Below are 21,922 nucleotides of genomic sequence, written 5' to 3'. Positions count from 1 at the left end.
GTAACATGGCTCATAAAACTGCTTACAGTCTGACCTCTACCTACTTCTCTAGCAGCTTCTCATACCATACTGTCCCCCTCCTTTCTTCCTACTGGCCAATTTGGACAGTGGACAAATCTCCACTAACTTCATCTTTACCCTGAGGATACACAGTAAGTCTCCTCCCTGACAATTCAACCCCTAGTCTATAGCCCTTTCTGTAACTGCCCAAGACTTAGGGCTAAAATTTGAAAGTTAATGTACTTTTTTTTCTCATGCTACTTACGTTTTTCAAATCCTGAAAATACACTTTGACGCTAACATAAATAGCTTTACATTTGACAATTTGGCATTTATAGGCTAATACCAAAAGGAAAATAAGAGTCATCCAAAGACTAAAACACTATCTTAATAATGCAAAAGAAAGGCACACTAGAAATAAGTTTCCTGCTATTCAATTCATTATATTATTCATAGTAAAACATAATTTCTAAAATGCTTAGAAACAACATAGAAACTTTCTAGAAAGGATCTAAAATAACTTGCCTTAGCCTTAGTTAAATTTGTGGAACTACATAAGACATTATATTTTCTAAAACACATTTACATTGGTCTTTAATCCAGTTTACCACTGAGCAAAAAAAAAAAAACAAAGTAGTATAATAATTAAAGTTTTTCTAGCTATTTCTTAAATCTACTATTTCTTAAAGTTATTTGAAAATGCAATAACAAGTACTGTGAAATATTTCCAATGTTCAGGTTATTAATTACATATGTCAAGTAACTATTTTGTTCTGTTATCAAGTAGTTATATTTTCTTCCTATTTAAAGGATCAAATTCTTAAGTTCAGTCAATTCTAGGCAAAGCAATGAAGAAAGTAAAGAAAGTAAAAGAAAAGACGGACACAAAGCTAATTCAATTCTAACTGCTTTAGTTATGGCTTCAGACAATGAAGGCTGCAGTGCTTAGTGGACTAATTATGCATCTCGAGAGAGACCATATTTTGTTCTAATACCAAAAAGCACAAATGTCTTCTGTGTCAGATGAAATTATTCAGATTTTTGCCTAGAAAAAGAAAGTAATTCTATTAAATTCATAATTCAAATAGTTTTTGGAATTTCCTTCTGTATTAGTAAAAATATAGCCTTTGAAAAGTGGTTAATGTATTTATTACAAAGTGGTAATTCAACATGGTTCAAAACTATTAGGTGAATAAGCCTACTTCACGAAATTGCAGAACTAACCAACATATTAAGAGACATGGACTTGGCCGGGCGCGGTGGCTCAAGCCTGTAATCCCAGCACTTTGGGAGGCCGAGACGGGCGGATCACGAGGTCAGGAGATCGAGACCATCCTGGCTAACACGGTGAAACCCCATCTCTACTAAAAAATACAAAAAACTAGCCGGGCGAGGTGGCGGGCGCCTGTAGTCCCAACTACTCGGGAGGCTGAGGCAGGAGAATGGCGTAAACCCAGGAGGCAGAGCTTGCAGTGAGCTGAGATCCGGCCACTGCACTCCAGCCTGGGCGACAGAGCAAGACTCCGTCTCAAAAAAAAAAAAAAAAAAAAAGAGACATGGACTTAAGGTCCAGCTCTGTCTCTTTTTATCCTTTGCATCTCACTTTACTTCTGTAACTTTGTTTCCTCGTTTATAAAATGAGATTTTTAACCTCATCTGTATATAACACAGCTGTTGTGAAAATCAAACGTAAAATTATAGTACACTGATTTCACCTCAAGACTAACAGAACAAATGTTGAAGTAGTTCCAATAACACTAGTATTTACCAGCACAGTTACTCTTTGTAACTTTGTCACTATGGGTACCCTAAGTGTACTTTTCTAAAACAGACCACAATCAAGACAGATTTGAAATACGATTACAAAGGTTACTATCTGCAGCCTTGGTGTTTCTTTCTTTCTTCTATCTATCTTGGCAATTTCACGGCCTCAGTTGGAAGGTGATTCTCAAACCTATTATTATAAATGAATGAATAAGGCAAATACGGTGAAATCCGGATAATTACTGAACATAGATGAGTATACAGAAATTCATTTACTCTAGGGAAAACCAACCTAGCTGCTAGCTACTTCTTGAACCACATTCCTTTTCATCTTTCCTGACAGGCAGTTCTACCCACAGAGCCCTCTCCACTGTTCCTCAAACACACCAATCTTACCAGTATTTTTGCTCTTGCTCTTTGCTCTGTCTGGAAAGGTCTTACTCCTGGATTTTCACATGATTCTCTTCCTCACCTCATTTAGGTTTCTGCTCAAACATCAACTCCACAGAAGGGCTATCATTGACCAATCTATGTCAATTAGCACTCTTCATCGCTCTAGCCCCTTATGCTTTACAGCAGTAAACACTAGTTTACATTACATTATAAAATAAGTTACATATGTCTTTAACATGGTGTGTCTCCCTCCCCGATGTGTCTACAATATAAAAGCCGACTCCTCAGCTTGACACTCAGAATCCTTCCTATGGTCTGACCTGTTTTCTTTCTGCCAATCATGCTTCTTCAGATACCCTATGAAATCAAACTTACTCTTCTCCATACATATTTCTCAATGTTCTTTGTGCTTTTGCTCAAGTAGTTCAAATTCTACCCACGCTATAAGACTTCAGAATAAACGGCACCTTCACTGATATTCCTGGCTGCTACTCCTCTGAACTGCCACAATGCTTGACTTGTACCACTCTAAAGGAATTATTATTCTGCACTTTATTTCATTTAAATGTCCTCTACTAAACAATACGACCTTGGATGCAGGATCTGTACTCAATTCACTTTTCAGATGTCTGAGTTACACAAAAGAAGAGTGCAAATATCTGTATATTTTCCTCAAATATTAGAAATAGGTATATGTTTTAGTGTTACTATATTGAAGGGCAGAGAGAAAAGAAGAATGAAGACTACAATCTCAGGATAAACTAATAAATACCTAATGCAATTTCTTTGCTTCTTTAGTCACTGTTATAAAAATATACCTAATTTGCTTGTTTCCCCAATTTCTTGCTTCCATTTTTAAATAGTTTTTTTCTATACAGTTTCCTAAATTTACTCATCTTTTCTTTCATTTAGGCTCAAATCATAGCTCTGCTCCTTAAGAGCTATGTTGACCTTTCCAAGTCTTAGTTGCCTAATCTATAAAACGGGAGAAAACATCAACAGGGTTATTATAGCATTAAATGAGATGACATATGTAAAACCTAGTACAATGCCTGACACTTAATAGGCCCTCAATGAATGTTGCCTATTAGGCTACTGTTCTTCTTGTAAACAAATCTGACCCGTAAGTTTTAAAGACACAGGTTTAAATTAGTAGAATACTAATGAGTCGGGAATTTTAAAGTCATAAAATATTCCTAAACTGTATTTTTGTTAACTGTAAACTCAATGCTTTTAAATTGGAGGATAAATTCAGCTTACACTCACGTACCTGTTCTGTTTTTAAATTTAATAAGAATATTCCCTATGAAAGCTGCACATGTGGATATGGCTAAAAACACAAGGAATGCATAACATGGATTTTAATGTTAATTTCCAGACAAATTTGAACAATGAATTGCTTGGCAGTAGTTTCCTTCAGATCACTGTCATCCAGACTAACTTCCTATTGAGCAGGAAATTTCTAGTTTAGCATCTACCAGAGTGACAATTACAAAGACAAAACTCACAATAGTAAACCACAAACAGAATACTTTCATTTATTTTTATGAATCCCATCATTGGCTAGGCTGTTAATCTTTCCTAGAACACACATGCACAGTCTTCCCCGGATCATCTCTCAGCAGGATAGATTCAGAGACCTGATCCTAAAAAATCAAATCCATGAACTAAGATATGTACAGTATACACAATTCTCCAGCTTCTCACGATTACCTGTAACTACAACACTGCTTTGCCAAATGTTAAACACTCAAGCTGTTTTAAATCATAAGGAATCCTGAATCCCCCGCAAGGAATACTTACTGTGCAAAAAATTCATCTTTGATTTTTGGACTAAACATAAACAATCCAGCTCTAAATCCCACATTAAAACTTATCACACTGAATCACAATAGCTTGGCTTAGTTGAAGAAACACTATGCCTAGTACTGTGTCACATAAACAGATGGCAGATTGGCACAGAAACACTGCAACTGGAGTCATAAAACTCCATGTTGTGCTCCAGTCTTACTAATTCCTCTAAATCAGTCACCATCTCTCTGAAGTATATTTGTCCAACTAAAAAAATGGGGAAAATAATAACTAATTTATTTGTATTCAGAATTTGCTTTTCAATACTATCTACAATCATATGTATATCTATTCATTACAACAGGCAAACCATTCTAAAGACAAATAAAAATTCAGAAAAATTATCTGGCAAAATGTAAAAATGCACACTGCAAAAAGCAAAAATTAATTTCATAAGATCATTCAGATATGAAACAGATTTTTAAAGATCAGACCATCAACTTGATTTGACAGATGAAAAAACTGTGATGTCTGATGCCAAAATGTTAGTTTTTGTGACCTAAGTAAAACAAAGTTCCAGACCGGAACTCAGATCTCCCCACCTTCATGTGGTGGTAGTGCTCTTTAGGACTGATGTGACTGTTCGCTATCTAAGTGAAACATGATATTCAAATTTCATTCAAGAAAAGTTTAATGTGCTATTTCTGCTTCTATTTTTATTCAGTAAAATTTAGATAATACCAACTACATATGAAGAATTCTGCTAGGCACTAAGGGTAATAAAAAGTAAACTCTAGTTCCGGTTCTAAAAGCACTCTGAATCCAATCACAGAGACAAATACACAAACAAATAAGTACCAAGACACCATTTTAGCTACAACAATGCAAAGAAACAAATTTTTACTCTAGAAATACAATGGAGGGAACGATTTTACTGTTTGCTAACAGAATGTAATAATTAAGAAAATAATACAACATGACCAAATGGGATTTATCCTAGAGGTAAAGGATTGGTTCAATTAGGAAATCTATTAGTACATACCGTATTCATAAATCTAAGGCAGGTAGCAAACATACAATTTTCTCCATACCACTGAGATGGAGTGTACGTGACAAAATTCAACACTCATTTGAAACCCAACACTCAAGGAAACAAGAATTAAGAGGGCCGGGCGCGGTGGCTCACGCCTGTAATCCCAGCACTTTGGGAGGCTGAGGCGGGCGGATCACGAGGTCAGGAGATCGAGACCATCCTGGCTAACACGGTGAAACCCCGACTCTACTGAAAATACAAAAAATTAGCCGGGCGTGGTGGCGGGCACCTGTAGTCCCAGCTATTTGGGAGACTGAGGCAGGAGAATGGCGTGAACCCGGGAGGCGGAGCTTGCAGTGAGCTGAGATCAGGCCACTGCACTCCAGCCTGGGGAACAGAGTGAGACTCCATCTCAAAAAAAAAAAAAAAAAGAATTAAGAGGTAATTTCTCAAAATGATAAAATATATACATTTTAGTCCTACCACCATTAAATTATTTAATAAAGAAATAACAAAGGCATTTCCACTAAGATTAGGAAAAAGGCAAAGATGCCCACCATTTCTACTACTATTATTGTTTTCTAAGACGGTATCTCGCTCTGTTGCCCAGGCTGGAGTGCAGTGGTGCGACCTTGGTTCACTGCAACCTCCACCTCCCAGGTTCAAGCGATTCTCCTGCCTCAGCACCAGACCCCAACCACCCAGAGTAGCTGGAATTACAGGTGCCTGCCACCACGCCCAGCTAATTTTTTGTAGAGACAGGGTTTCACCATGTTGGCCAGGCTGGTCTTAAAGTCCTGACTTCAGGTGATCCACCTGCCTCAGCCTCCCAAAGTGCTAGGATTACAGGCGTGAGCCACCACGCCCAGCCATTTCTACTACTATTCAACATCATACTAGAGGTATTAGTAAATCAACTAGTTAAGAAAAATCAATCAGAGGAATAATAGGTAAGGAGAAAGTAAAACTATCTTTATTTGCGGATGATATAATAGTAGCCTAAAAACCCTTGAAGAATCAATAATAAAATTAACTCAAAAATAAGATTCAATGAAGTAGCAAGATAATAAATTAACATACAAAAAATAGTTCTATACAAAAACAATAATCAGGGAAAATAATGGCAGAGAAAATCCCATTTATATTAGCAACAAAAAGATTAAATACTTAGGAATAAACTAAACAACGTGTAAAAACCACACAAGGAAAATTTCAGCACCACTGAAAGACACTGAAGAACACCTGAGCAAACAGAAAGACATCCCCATTCTTAGACAGGATGACAACATTATAAAGATGACATTTCTCCCTTACTTTATAAATTCGAGAAAATACAATGAAAATACTAACAAGCTATTCTGTAAAGTTTGGAAAGTTGATGTTCAAGTTGATATGGAAAATCAAACATGCAAGAATAGGTAGGAAAACATTGAAAAAGGAAAACCACAAGTAGACCACCTTTACAAACACTACAACACCAAAAATCATCTATAATTAAAGCAGTGTGGGACTAGACATAAATAGACCAGTGGAATTTAAAGTCTAGAATTAGACCCAAATATACCCAGAAATTTAGTAAATAACAAAGGTGGCATCTCAAATCACTAAAGTACAGATGGACTTTTCTATAAATGGTGCCAGGAAAACTAGGTATCCATTTGGAAAATATAAAACTTGATCTCTATCTCATATCATACTCCAGAATAAACTCCAAATAGATTAGGAATCTAGATATAAAACATGAAACCAGAGAAAGTACTAAAAAAAAATATGGATGAATTCTGCTTAAAGTTGGTATAGGGAAAGGAGAATCCAGAAACAGTAAAAGAAAATATTGACTACATAAAATTTTTTAATTGGACAACACACACAGTACATGCAAAGCAAACTAAGATGAAATGTTCACAATATACACCATAAAAGGCTAATATATAAAGAACTCTTAAAAACAAAGGGAAAGGAGAGCATTTTTGCACCCCAGGGGCCGCTTCTGGGCACTTTGCAGCCGTCACCATGCCACAGAATGAATATATTGAATTACACTGTAAACACTGCAGATAACATTTGGATTACCATGAGACAAACAGAAAGAAGGAAAGTTGAGAGGCTCATGAATGTTCAAAGAAGGCAAAGAATATGATTGGTCTGAAGGCTAAGCTTAATTATAAACAGCGCCATGCTGAGAAAATACAAATAAAAAAGACTATCAAGATGCATGAAAAGAGAAACATCAAACAAAAGAATGATGAAAAGACTCCACAGGGAGCAGAACCTGCCTATCGGCTAGGCAGAGAGACAATCTCGAGCTAAAGTACTTTCCAATATGATTAAAAAGAAACAAAAAGAAAATGAGGGAAAATGGGAAGTCCCTCTGCCCGAAGTATGTGCCCAGAGAGAAACAGAAGTATTAAGTTATTCAAACAGGAAAGAGAAAGAAGAAGGCATGGAAGAGGATGGTTACTGAAGTCTGCTTTGCTGGAGATGGCTTTACAAAAAAACCACCTAAATATGAAAGATTCATCAGGCCAATGGGCTTGCGTTTCAAGAAAGGCCATGTAACACATCCTGAACTGAAAGCCACCTTTTGCCTACCAATACCTGGCATAAAGAAGAATCCCTCATCCCCACTGTATACAACTTTGGGTGTTATTACAAAGGCTGTCATTGAGGTAAATGTGAGCAAATTGGGCCTTGTGATGCAAGGAGGCAAAGTTATTTGGGGAAATATGCCCAGGTTATCAACAATCCTGAAAATGATGGATGCATAAATGCAGTCTTACTGGCTTGACAGCAATTTCATATATAATTGTTGAGCGCTACACACCAATTGAAAAAACTACCATTACTGTAATGTTTCTGAATACTACCAAACAGCCATACCTGTCTGCAATCATCAAGAGATTATTAAATTGTAAACATTAAAATGGGAAACAAACAAACAAACAAAAAACAAAGGAAAAAGGACCAAAAATCAGACACAGGATAAAAGACACAGTCAATTCACCAAAAAAAAAAAAAAAAAAAAAAAAAAAAAAATTAAAAGGGACCTCAGATATATAACAATCGCTCAAATTCACTCAAAATTAGAGAAATGCCAATTAAAACAACACTGAGATACAATTTCTCATCTATTAGACTCGCAGAAATTTTAAAATATGACAAAACATTCCATTAGTGAGTATGTAAGGAAAACAGGCACTTACATACATTGCTGACGGGAATACAAATTGGTACAATCATTCTGAAGGGAGTGTTGGTAATGTGTAACAAAATCGCGTATACACTTACCTTTGGTCCCAACAATTCCACTTCAAGGAATCTACCCTGGGAATATACCTCCAAATATACAAAGACAAATACACACTGCAGCATTCTTTGTAATTGTAAAATATTGGAAACTTGGATGTGCCATATTCAATTACCTTCCTATGGTAGGAATATGGCACATAGGAAAGTGACTGAACAAACCATGGTACATCCAAGTTATGCAACTGTGGGGAGAAATAAAGAATGAGGAAAATCTCCATAATATGAAATGATTTCCAGGACACAGTGTTAGCTAAAAAAGCAAAGTCTGAAAAAAGCAAAAAAATACCTATAGTATGTTATGTTCATGTAAGAATGAAGGGGGATATAAGAAAATACATGTTTCTACTGAAAAAGCAAAAGAAACCCAAAACACCAGAAGGATAAACCAGAAACTGAAGAGGCAGGATACCTACCCTGGGCAGGTGAGAAAGGAAAAAGGCATGGGAACAGTGTAGCAAGGCTAAGGATGGCGTGATACTTCTCTGGATACACAATATATTTTGTAATAATTCTGACCCTAAGAACCATAGTAATTTCCACATGCTGACATGGTGTCGGAAAATAAAGAAAACTTCAAAAACAGATGGGGGTTTGTTGAAAGAACACAGGAGCCGGGCACGGTGGCTCAAGCCTGTAATCCCAGCACTTTGGGAGGCCGAGACGGGCGGATCACAAGGTCAGGAGATCAAGACCATCCTGGCTAACCTGGTGAAACCTCGTCTCTACTAAAAAATATAAAAAACTAGCCGGGCGAGGTGGCGGGCGCCTGTAGTCCCAGCTACTCAGGAGGCTGAGGCAGGAGAATAGCATAAACCCGGGAGGCGGAGGTTGCAGTGAGCTGAGATCTGGCCACTGCACTCCAGTCTGGGCGACAGAGCGAGACTCCGTCTCAAAAAAAAAAAAAAAAAAAAAAAAAGAAAGAACACAGGAGCCAACCTGAAGGAGCCCAAAATGGCCAATGCTGGAACTAATATAGCAACAAAATAAATGATAGTACTAGATTAAAAACAAGGAGTAAAATATTAATGAGTCCATACTGATATAAACAATGTGATAAGTAAATGGAGGAAAAGGGACAACTCTTCTTCCCAATAGACTACAATAAGTAAATTAACACAGGAAGCAAAGTGGGAAACAATCAATATCAGGCAAATACCACAAACACTGCAGACAAGATCCACTTGATAGATGCTAAAGTTAGAGAGCAATAGTTTGAGGAGAAACAGGATTTACACAGTCTCCATGTAGCTCCAACAAGATACTTACCAACTAAAAAGGGAAAGATAGTAACTTCATAGTGTAAAAACAGCACACTCAACCAAGTGATCAAGTAATCATAAGTAGTAAGACATATATCATAAACTCCTCAATACAATGCACTAGGAAAGACACAACATCACTTTTGTGGTATTCTTGCCAAAAATGCATAGGCTCATTCCAGTCATAAGAAAATATCAGACAAACCCAAACTGTGAGATATTCTAAAAATAACTGATCCGTACTCTTCAAAAGTGTCACAGTCATAAAAGAAAAGCAAAATATCAGAAACTTTAAGAGACTACGGAGAAATCGCTAAATTCAATGTGGGTTCCTATATAGGACCCTGGGACTGAAAACGGACAGTAGTTGAAAATTTGGTTTCACTCTAATAAGAGCTATAGTTTAATTAATAATACTATACCAATGTTAATTTCCTACTTGTAATAATTACATTACAGTTATGTAAGATGTTAGCATTAGGGGAAATGGGGTGAGGAATGTAAAGGAACTCTGTACTATATTTGCAGCTCTTACGCAAGTCTAAAATTAGATTAAAAGTTTTTTTTAAAAACAGTAAGAAATTCTGAACAAAGGTAGAGGAATTACCCTTTAAATAAAAGGAGAAAATCTCTTCCAGTGAGGCCAGAATAAAGGAAGAAGGAACCTGTAGAGACAGTGAAAAGTAACATGGAAAAATGGAAGGTTAAGGCAGTTCATTTTTGCTATCTTTTACTTTCTTGCGAAATAGGAGTTATCATTTGACCCCCTGTATAACACAGCACCAATGAGGAAAATATAGTAGGTCCTCCCTTTATCCATGTTTCAGCTTTCCACAGTTTGTTATCAACTGTCAACCATGGTCTGAAAATAAACCTCTCTTCTTTATAAATATTACTCAGCCTCAGGTACTCCTTTATAGCAACTCAAACAGACAAAGAAAATATGTTATAATTGCTCTATTTTATTATTACTGTTGTTAATCTCTTATTGTGCCTAATTTACAAATTAAACTTTATCATAGGTATGTATGTATAGGAGAAAACTTAGTATATATAGAGTTTGGGACTATCCACAGTTTCAGGTATGTGGGTTTTGGAACATCTCCCCCAAGACCATGGGAAGACTACTGTACATCATTATCATTCAGCTCTGGAAAAGACCAGATAACTCAAGGCAGACAGAGAAACATAAATCAAATTTCTGTGAATTACAGAGATAGGTACTAAATATGATATAAATATATATATATATATATATATATATATATTTTTTTTTTTTTTTTTTTTTTTTTTTTTTTGAGATGGAGTTTTGTTCTTGTTGCCCAGGTTGGAATACAATGGCGCTATCTCAGCTCATTCTTTAAGTGCTCTGATCCACTTCATATTTATTTCTTAAAGGTCTTCTTGTTTATAACTTTGATAACAAAATACATGGGAGTAACAAGACTTAAGAAGTTAATGACCTACAATTTGTGCTGTTTAGCTTATACATTTTCTAATTTTTGTATGAATTCACTTATCTTTAAAGCTGTCTTTAAAACAGAGTGATAAATTACTACTACAAAACCACCACTGATGTTCAGCCCTCACAGGCCAGTTATATTGGAGGCCAAAATGTCGTAAGTCATCTCTGGGGGTTCTACTATAAATGAGCCAGAGGTATTTGCTAACAAAAGAGTGTAAGAACCAAAGACCTACAAAGTGAATTATCAATTAGAATTTGTCACCTCAAGTTTAAAATCCATCCAACTCTTTGTAGTTGCTTTGATTTTACTATAAAAATCCTATTTTTATATGTACATACTGAATAGACCAAATCTATACAGAGGGAAACCTTATAAGATCCTTTCCCAAATTTTAGTGAGGGAGAGTTTTATACTCTACCACTCTTAAATGCATTTAAGGTCTTCTTAGCACCCAGGAAAGAGAGGGCAGGAGGTATTAGATTTGCCAGGATCCCTAAACTTCAGAGTCTCCATGACAACACTGAGTTTAAAGATTCAGAAGTCTAATGACAAAGGATTTATGGCAGGAGTGTTGTTGAACACAAATCATAATGTGAGCTTTTCAAATTCAGGTACTCATATAACAGGTGGTCTGAAGTGGTATGCCCAAGACACAGGAGGGCAGATATAACACAGCAGACAAGATAAACATGGCACATTACACTGGAATACGAATTTACATTCTTTTTCACTAAAATACATATGATGGAATCCAAAGCAAAATTCACTTGAATAAAACAACACACATAAGTCTTCAAAGAAATTTACTGAATTTTTATGATAAAATACGAGTCTTCAAAGAAATGTCTGAAGAGTTATTACTCTTTCTAAAGGTACTTTAGTAAAAAAAAAAAAATTTGAAAAGTGCTATGAATAATGATATACAGCGTCAAGAACTTCTGACTGGTGAGTCAAGGACAATAAAAGAGGTAAATAGAAAACTGAGAGCAAAAACTAGCAAAACTTGGGCTTGCTTTGAAGTGATTTTGTTTAGTTTCTTTAGACTTGATATTCCAGAGATCAGTTATTATTCTAAAGATTTTTTTAAGTGGCTCTATTTCTTTCACTTTTGATGAAATCTACTGGAATACGCCCATCTTTTCTCATTCACAGATGAATAGGAAGACAATGGTAAGATCAGTTTTTTCTTTACCATGAGAATATGTTTATTTTGCAAGTTATTTTTAATTCTTTAGCCACAATTTCCACACATTTTTATATTACCACAACTTTTAAAAATACTTTCTAAACATCAGATAAAGAACTTGTTCGAGGTTAAAAAGGAAAAACATATTCTTTCTGTTGAATAATATCACATTATATTTAACCTAAAGACTATCAACCTTTTGAATAGCAAGAATGGAAGCAGCTGGAGGTCATACTTAGTTGTAGGTCCCAAAACAGGCCTGAGGTCCTAGAGGAAAATATCTTTTATAAACCACAACAAAATTCTCACCTCAAAATAAAGTACTATGAAATTTGCACAATTATATCTATATTCACATCTTTACAATATCCAGAAACCTACTGGATTTTTAGAAATTACAATGAAAACAGGTTTATATTCAGAAAACAGAGTTTATACCAAGATGACACTGCTTGAAACCTGGAAAAGACTTGTTTTGATTTCATAACTGAATATTAATTTTCAAGTTGAACTGACTTGTTTACAATAAAAAATTGAGTTACAATACACGACTCCATTTTAAAACTATATGTTCAGAGTTGAAAATATCCAGTGGACAAAACTGACGAACATTATCTCAAGCCAAGTAGTCAAGGTTAATATCAATGGTACTGTCACGTTAATAGTTTATATTCTTGGCTGGGTACAGTGGCTCACACCTGTAATCCCAACACTTTGGGAGGCTGAAGTGTGTGGATCACCTGAGGTCGGGAGGTTCAAGACCAGCCTGGCTAATACGGCGAAACCTCTCTCTACTAAAAATACAAAAATTAGCCGGGCATGGTGGCATGTGCCTGTACTCCCAGCGATTCGGGAGGCTGAGACAGGAGAATCACTTGAACCCGGGAGGCGGAGGTTGCAGTGAGCCGAGATTGCGTTACTGTACTCCAGCCTGGGCAACAGAATGAGACTCTACCTCAAAAAAACAAACAAACAAAAAGGCTGTATTATTGATATGATGCAATGGGAATGGCACTTTACTTCCGTGATCTTCCTCCTAGAAACATATCACCCAGTCAAATTATGAGAAAAACAGCAGACAAGTCCCAACTGAGGGACAGTCTACAAAATACCTGACCAGGGAGTAATCTTCAAAACTATCAACTTGTCATGAAAAACAAGGAAATCTGAGAAACTGTCAAAACGAGAGGATACGTGACCACTAAAGGTAATATGCTATCCTGGATGGGATCCTTGAACAGGAAAAAAAAAAAAAAAAAAAAAGACATTGGGGAAAAGTGAGGCAATCTGAATAAAACATGGACTTTAATAATTATGTGTCAATATTGGTTCATTGTGACAAATGTACTATGCTAATGTAGTATGTTTTTGTTTTTGAGATAGAGTCTCACTCTGTCATCCAGGATGGAGTACCATGGCATGATGTCTGCTCACGGCAACCTCCGCCTCCTGGGCTCAAGTGATCCTCTCACCTCAGCCTCCCAAGTAGTTGAGACCACAGATGAGCACCACCATGCCTGGCTAATTTTTTGTGTTTTTGGTAGAGATGGGGTTTCACCATGTTGCCCAGGCTGGTCTTCAACTCCTGAGCTCAAGCAATCCACCCACCTTGACCTCCCAAAGTGCTAGGATTACCAGCATGAGCCACCGCACACAGCCTAATACCTTATATTAGGTGAAAGTGGGTATGGGAAGCTCTATTCTATCTTTACCGTAATTCTGTAAAACTAAAACCATCCAAAAATAAAAGGGTCTTTTACAAAATAATCTAAGAATACTGTGCTATACTTTATATAACTACTAATAACACTTTTTTTTTTTTTTTTTTTTTTTTTTTTTTTTTTTTTAAGAGACGGAGTCTTGCTGTGTCACCCAGGCTGGAGTGCAGAGGCATGATCTCGGCTCACTGCAACCTCTGCCTCCTGGGTTCAAACGATCTTCCACCTCAAACTCCCAAGTAGCTGGGATTACAGGTGCAGGCCACCACACCCAGCTAATCTGTATACGTATATTTTTTAGTAGAGACAGGGTTTCACCATGTTGGCCAGGCTGGTCTTGAACTCCCAACCTCAAGTGATTCACTCACCTCAGCCACCCAAAGTGCTGGGATGACAGGCGTGAGCCACTGTGCCCAGCCTAATAATTTATTTCCATACACTTGAAAGAAATAGTCTAAATGAAAAATTAATCACAGGTTGATTATCCCTTTTCCAAAATGTTTGAGACTAGAAGTGTTTTGGATTTCAGATATTTTTGGCATTTGGAATATTTGCATATGCATAATGAGGTATCACCAGGAAGGGACCCGAGTGTAAACACAAAATTCATTTATATTTCATATACACCTTATACACATAGCCTGAAGGTGATTTTATATAATACTTTTAATAACTTTTTGCATGAAACAAAGTTTGTATACACTGTACCATCCAAAAGCAAAGGTGTCACCATCTCAGTCACTCATGTGGACAGTCTGTGGTTGTTTGACATCACCATCATTCCTGTCTCTGAATTTATATGCTACTAATAACCAATCATTTCTTATACATACACATGGCATTGTATTGCCCTTTGTGGGCATGCTTGCGTAGGTGTATCTGGGTGTATGAGGAAAAGATATATGGCAGCTGAAGGGGTCAGGCAGGTCTTTTTTCTCTTGGGGAAACTGTTGTACACCTGCATTCTGACTTCGATTCATCACATAAAGTTGGGTGTGGAATTTTGTACTTGTAGCATCATGTTGGGCTCAAAAAAGTTTTGAATTTTGCAGCATTTTGGATTTTAAGATTTTGGATTAGGAATGCTCAAACTATATTACTGTTTTAACACTATTTTGATGAAAATTCACATTCAAATTCTTGTATTACAAAACTCGATGAACTGAAATCCTTAATACCATTAACTTGGAAATTTAATGAGTCAAATTTACATGTCAGGCACTGAGCTAGGTCCTACGGATTCAACAATGAGCCAGAAAAGAAAATAAGAAATGGACCTTACCTTCATGAAGTTTATAGGCCACTGAACAGAAAGACAATCTTACAGTCACATGAATAAATGTAAATTGCAAAGTGTGGGAAATGTATGATGCTATTACCTTAATGTGGGAGGTTAGCATATTCTCTAAGGATGCAAAACTTCAGCTGAGGTATGAGGGATGACTAGGCACTACCAAGTGAAATGAAATGAAAGTAAAGAAAGAATGGTCCAGACAGAGAGAAAAGCACGTACAACAGCCTTGCAAAAAAGGCAGGGAGCAAGGTACATACAAAGGACTAAAGAAGGCCAGCATGGTTGAACTGGAAACTCACGCATAACATGGTACAAGATGAGTTTGCAGAGCTAAACGTTGTTAAGCAGTTTTATTTTGATACTAGAAGCAATGGAAAGCCATAAAAGCACTGGGGGAGGAAGAAGGAGAGTGACAATCAAATATGTGTTTCAAAATAAATCACTGTGCCTTCAGGATGGGTAATGAATTAGAGAGGGGCCAAAGCAGAAGCGGATAGATAAGAATGGAGGCTACTGTAAAAGTTTCAGGCAAGATGAAATGGCAGTAGTGGAAACAGGAAGAAACAGAAAAATTCAAGAGTCATGTAGAAAGTAAGATTTTAAAAACTTGTTGATCATTGGATCTATCAGGGAGAGGGAATTAAGGATCTCTTCTAGTTTTCTGGATTTTACAATGAACAGATAATTGTGTCACTCACTGAAAAAACGAACAAAGAAAGAACCAACATTGTACAGTTTTGTAGGGAGGGAAGGAGAAATCAGTTTTATTTTAGACATATTGGATTTGAGATACCTTTAAGATATTCAAGAGAGGATGTCAACAAGACAACAAGATATACAGATCTACAGCTCAAAGGAGACAGAAAACACTCATGCCCTTAATGAAGCTGACATCTTTATCCTAGAAAAGCAGCTAACTATAATCCCCAAACATCCAAGAAAAACATTAGACTTAGACTTTGACCATCTGGATTTAGTTAAAACAAAAAGCTGAGAGAGAACATGGCAATAACATTTCATCAGCTGAAACGAAAACTGCTAGGCACCATGGGTAACAGATTTTTAACCTCATGGCTCAACAACATGGGAATTATGTATCATATCATACCATGTCGCATTTTAAAGTTTTATCAGGGCTGGCCAATGTTGTTGGAAATGTTCTGAATTTGCATTGTCCAATAAAGTAGCCACTAGCCACATACGATACTGACACTGAAATGTGGCTGGTACAACTGAGGAATTGAATCTTTTATTTGTATTTAATTTTAACTAACTTAAATAGCCACATGTGGCTAGTGCCCCTGGCATTAGACAGTGCAGGTTTACAGCTTCCTCATATATTTCATCTGATTCCCCAATACCTACTTTTCAAATTAACTGGGAGAGAGGTGCGGTGGGTCGAGAGATTAGAGGAATAGAAAAACATCCTTTCCATTTTCTGCTTATTACTTGAATCTTTATTCCAAGAATTCATAATACTTAGGCTAGATGCATTGGCTCACACCTGTTATCCCAGCACTTTGGGAGGCCAAGGCGGAAAGATCGCTTGAGCCCAGGAGTTCAAGACCAGCCTGGGCAATATTTAGCACTGAAATAAAACAGATAAGGTCCTGGCCATTTTAGAGATTACAGATCACAGGTTTATATCCAGGGTCTCTTTCCACTGGGGGTGTAAATTCTTGATCCATCCCTTTGTAAGTGTGTGTGTGACCCTGGACAAAGCACTTTACCTAAATCTCAATTTCTTTATTTCTAACATGGTGATGTTATCTGCTCTACCTATTTGGAATGGCCGGAGTAAAAATAAAACGAGGATATATGTGAAAGTGCTTTGTAAATTATTACATGCTAAACAAACAGAAGGTATTAAACAAAGTAACATATTCCTTTTCTCTAGGGCAAAGATTTCCAACCAGTGTGCCAAGAATGGATTACAGATGTGCTGAAATTGTGACCCATTCCCTCGCGCCACAGCTTCCAGGGAACCAGGGAGGGCCTGGCTCTAGTCTGCCGTACAATTATAATCATTTTTTATGTGTGCCATGATGACTATCTCAGGCTAGCAGAAACTGGAGTTGGTGAATTGACTCCCACCTCTGGATGATTTGGGGCTTACCACTAACTCTGCTGCTTTTATGATCCTGTTCCAAAGGCAGAATGCCACTGTTCCCCAGGGACCAATGAGGCTAAAGGTTGAAAATCAAGGAGCTGCTAGTCCAATGCTATCACAGATATACAAAAATAAAATATAAATTCTTATCTTAGGTGAGAACATGGCAAAGACACTGCCATATTTTCACAAAAGATTTGAGCAATTGCCTGTTTTGCAACTACCTTCAGATCCCCAAATCTTTGTCTTTCAAGAGAGGATGTGATTTTTTTTCCAAATACCCAAAGTTATTCAGATTCTAGTGACTGAGGTCATGAAGTGATGATGCCAGGCAAGAACTTTTCATTTTTGTATGTCTCAATCTGAACTGACAGTAATACTAGAAGATTTCAAAGCAGATTGCCTACTCTGAAGAACAGCATTCACTTAAGTATGTTCGTTAAGGGAAAAAAGTGTATTTCATAAAGAGACTTTATATTCCTTTTTCAGGAACAACTAAAGGTTTAAGCAACACCTGCCTATGCTCATCCTAAGACACAGGCTTAGAAGGAATGGAGGATAATGGAATGAGAGGTGGGAGAAAGAGAACAGGAATAAAGGAAAGAGAAAAAGAAAATAAATACTTTTGTCTCATAAAGAATATCTGTTAACGTGCAAGAGCCATTCGGTGGCCTCCATGACTGCCAAAAGCTAGTCGAGATCAAGGAAAACAAAATTATTTTCAGACCAATAGTCTTTTTCATACATCCAGAAGTAGTGCCACATATCTGACTTTTAGTTTGTCATGGTCCTAAGTCACCAACTTCCATATTAAGTGGAACAACTCACTTTCCATTCTGTACAAATATTTTAGTTTTTCATCCATAGCCATATTAAAGTTTCCTGTTTAATTTACTCCTTCTTCCATTCTGAATTGATTCTTTCCTCCATCATAAATTCATTATTCTAAAATTTATTTATACTTCCAGACTCTTGCAATGCCCAGTTTATTACTTATAATCTTCGTTTTCACATTTCCACTCCTCATATACACACAAACCATCTGTTTATTATTTGAATCTTCATTTCAAGAATTTATACTTACAATTCTTTATTTCAAGTAGGTGTGGGTGTTCTGACACACACACACACCCCCCAGAGACTTATATCCATCCCCATAGGAAACCCCTACCAACTGCCTCCTCCAAATTCACTTATTTTTGTCAAACTTCTCAGTACCAGATGTTCATCCACTGAAGATTAAGAAAGGAAACAACCTTTTCTTAACACCTGATAGAAGATCTGGTGATATATCTCCAACTCATTTCAAAAAGGACATAATGGACACATGGTAGAAATTGTCTACAGTAGTAGTCTGGAGTCAGACAACCTGGGTTCAAATCCTGGCTCCACCAGTGCAATTCTGAGCAGACTACTTTAGCTTCAGTTAATCATTCAGCTTTATTTTCTTCACCTATAGAAAGAGGACTTTAGCCACTTTATAAAGTTATCAGATAATAATGTAAAGCACTTAGCTTAATGCACATAAGCAAATAAATGTAATTGTTACAGTGTTAGATATAAACTATCTGCCGAATCTGTCATTACCTTAAAGGGAAACTAATTTAGCATAAGCTAGTCTGTTGTTGTTGTTGTTGTTGTTGTTGTTGTTTTTGAGACGGAGTCTCACTCTGTTGCCTAGGCTGGCGTGAAGTGGTGGGATCTTGGCTCACTGCAGCCTCCGCCTCCTGGGTTCAAGTGATTCTCCTGCCTCGGCCTCCCAAGTAGCTGGGACTACAGGCATGCACCACCATACCCGGCTAATTTTTGTATTTTTAGTACAGATGGGGTTTTACCATGTTGGCCAGGCTGGTCTTGAACTCCTGACATCAAGGGATCCACCCGCCACAGCCTCCCAAAGTGTTGGGATTACAAGCGTGAGGCACTGTGCCCAGCCTAGCATAAACTATTGTCTAAAAACTTATGTTGACTGCTCCCCCAAGTGAGGTTGCTAGACAGAGGAAAGCTTATTTCATTTTGTGAGCAGAAGAAACTGGTTACTCAAGATAGACTATGATGAGCTGTATAGGTTTCTTCAAGTTAACATTCTAAAAAAAAAAAAAGTATCAGACTTTTAGAATTGCAACCCTCAATCAACAAATAATTCACAACCAAATTGGTAAGTTCAAACATGTACTCTAAAACTTACATTAAGCTTGGAAGCATACTAACTTATTCACAAGAGAGAAACAATCATTAAAATATCTCATACACAACGGAGGGAAAGGGGATGTCAAGATAAGCAACAACATTCCAAAGGACCACACCACTGAAACATCTTGTTTGTTCTTCTTAGCAAAGCCAAATCAAATCCTAAGGTACATGCCTCAAGCAAAAACAATTAAGAAAATGAAAGCAAAATGCAACTAGAATTTAAATTTTTTACTCTGAACTGTGCCTAGTAGCTTGGTGATATTTAATACATATTAAAGATAAGCACATCAGTTTGTAAATCCACTGGATCTCCAGAGCACTGACCACAAACAGCTATCCCTAAAAAGAAACCTCGAAACCACAAATCAGGAAATGAAGTGGGCAGCCTCATTTCCTTCTGTAAGCCTAGGAAGGAATTTAGAAACACTAACGTTTTAAAGTAGAGATTTCAATATCAAACTAGAAGAATCCCTGCATTCTCATTTCCTTGGTCCCAAAGCAAACAATTTACAGTTTGGGAAAACACACAAAACACACACACACACACACACACACCTGTTTTCACTAACTTCAACAAGACACTGCCTAAGTAGTGGTTTTAATCTATCAAAAGGCTATATATCTCCTTTGAACAGTTTCGGAAAACACACACACACAATACACACACACACACAATACACCCACACACATTTTCACTAACTTCAACAAGACACTGCCTAAGTGGAAAACAAACGCGCGCGCGCACACACACACCTGTTTTCACTAACTTCAACAAGACACTGCCTCAGTGATGGTTTTAATCTATGAAGAGGCTGTATATCTCCTTTGAGAATTTGATAAAAAGAATGGACACTTTCCCCAGGGGGGAAAATATTTACTCAAACAAAACTGCATATAATTTCAGGGGTGGGAATGAGGAAGACCCCTGAAAGTTGTTGACCCTTAGGCCATGAACCCCAAGTCATCATCCGGGATTAAAGCAAATCATAATCCAGGGTAAACCAATTTATCAATTTGAATATAAACTAAAGTAACTTAGGCAGGGATTTAATCCAGAAAATACAATAGAAATCTTTTCTGTTTTCTCAGATAAAAGTGTGTTAGACTTGGTAGTTGGGAGAAGACGTGGGTCATGCTAAGCAAGGAAAACAAAACAAAAAACACCACAGGACAAACGAAAGAAAAGTAGAATCAGAACAGTAGTAAAATATAGTCATCTGTAGCCGCTCTGAGAGAACAGCAATGAAATGGCCAATTAGGCCGGGCGCGGAGGCTCACTTCTATAATCCCAACACTTTGGGAGGCCGAGGCGGGCAGATCATTTGAGGTCAGGAGTCCGAGATCAGGCTGGCCAAGACGGTGAAAGCCCGTCTCTACTAAAAATACAAAAATTAGCCAGGCGGTAGTGGCGCCTACCCGTGATCCCAGCTACTCGGAAGGCTGAGAAGAATCGCTTGAGCCTGGGAGATGGAGGTTGCAGTGAGCCGAGTTCACGCCAAAGCACTCCAGCCTGGGCGACAGAGTGAGACCCTGTCTCAAAAAAAAAAAAAAAAAAAAAAAGAAAAAGAAAAAGAAAAGAAAAAAGAAAAGGCCAATTCCCGAAGCTTTAACAGACAGCTGACTTAAGGTAACCATTTCTAGTGCACATTTCTATGCCAATTAAGTTAATTAAATGGCAAACGTGAACACACCCTTACAGGTGAAAGTATGAAAGCAAAAGTTTATGAGAAGTTCTGGATCTCTTCCGGCTTTTCCTTATCAAATAAGAACGGAGTTAGATGAATTTTATACTTTAGGAGAAAACAGGGTAGGGGCGGGGGACAGAAATCCTAAGAGTGGCTAAAGGATCTGCAGGAAATGTAAAGTGTAAACTTTTTGAAATCAAAGGGCTCAAGAGGAAGGTAAGAACAAAACGAAGTAATAACAAAATAAAGTAAAAGGGAAAAACGTCTAGCGTCTAAAAACTTTTTAAAAAATTCTCTCCTTTTCCTAGACACGTAAACAGTAGTAACTTGGCAAACAGTAACGGAGAAGAAGACAACCGCACAACTCCCTTTCCAAAACTCCAGCATTTCTTGAACGTCCACAGACGCACAGTCAGGCTCGGACATTTCACAGGCAAGACTCCTCCCTGCACCACTGCCAGAAGAACCTCTCAGAGGGACTATCACTCTCTCCCTTCCTCCTACTGCGGGAGAGAGGAAGTTGGGGATGCAGGGAGAGGAGGGGAGAAATGAGGGTTGGAAACCAAGCCTGAAGGAGGCCCACTCCGACACTTTGTCAAGAAACGTCCGGATTCCGGATCCTGCAACCCCTTTTCCCACCCAATGTATGCAAAGCCAAGAGAGTGCCTCCCTGCAAGGGCCGGTCCTACACCTTCACTCGACTGTTTCGGAGGCACACTCA

General features: G+C 37.5%; 1 protein-coding gene and 1 pseudogene across 3 annotated transcripts in view; one reads left to right on the top strand and one right to left on the bottom strand.

The window, feature by feature from the left end:
• Window positions 1-21,922, bottom strand: part of ARFIP1 (ARF interacting protein 1) — a 125,906-nt gene that overhangs the window by 103,446 nt on the left and 538 nt on the right. The gene's annotated exons all lie outside the window — the stretch shown is intronic.
• LOC140712041 (ribosome biogenesis protein NSA2 homolog pseudogene) lies at window positions 4,440-7,966 on the top strand (annotated as a pseudogene).

Source organism: Chlorocebus sabaeus, chromosome 7, assembly GCF_047675955.1.
Source record: "Chlorocebus sabaeus isolate Y175 chromosome 7, mChlSab1.0.hap1, whole genome shotgun sequence".
NCBI lineage: Eukaryota > Metazoa > Chordata > Mammalia > Primates > Cercopithecidae > Chlorocebus > Chlorocebus sabaeus.
The sequence above is the reverse complement of the archived record's forward strand: the minus strand, read 5'-3'. Positions and strand labels throughout refer to the sequence as shown.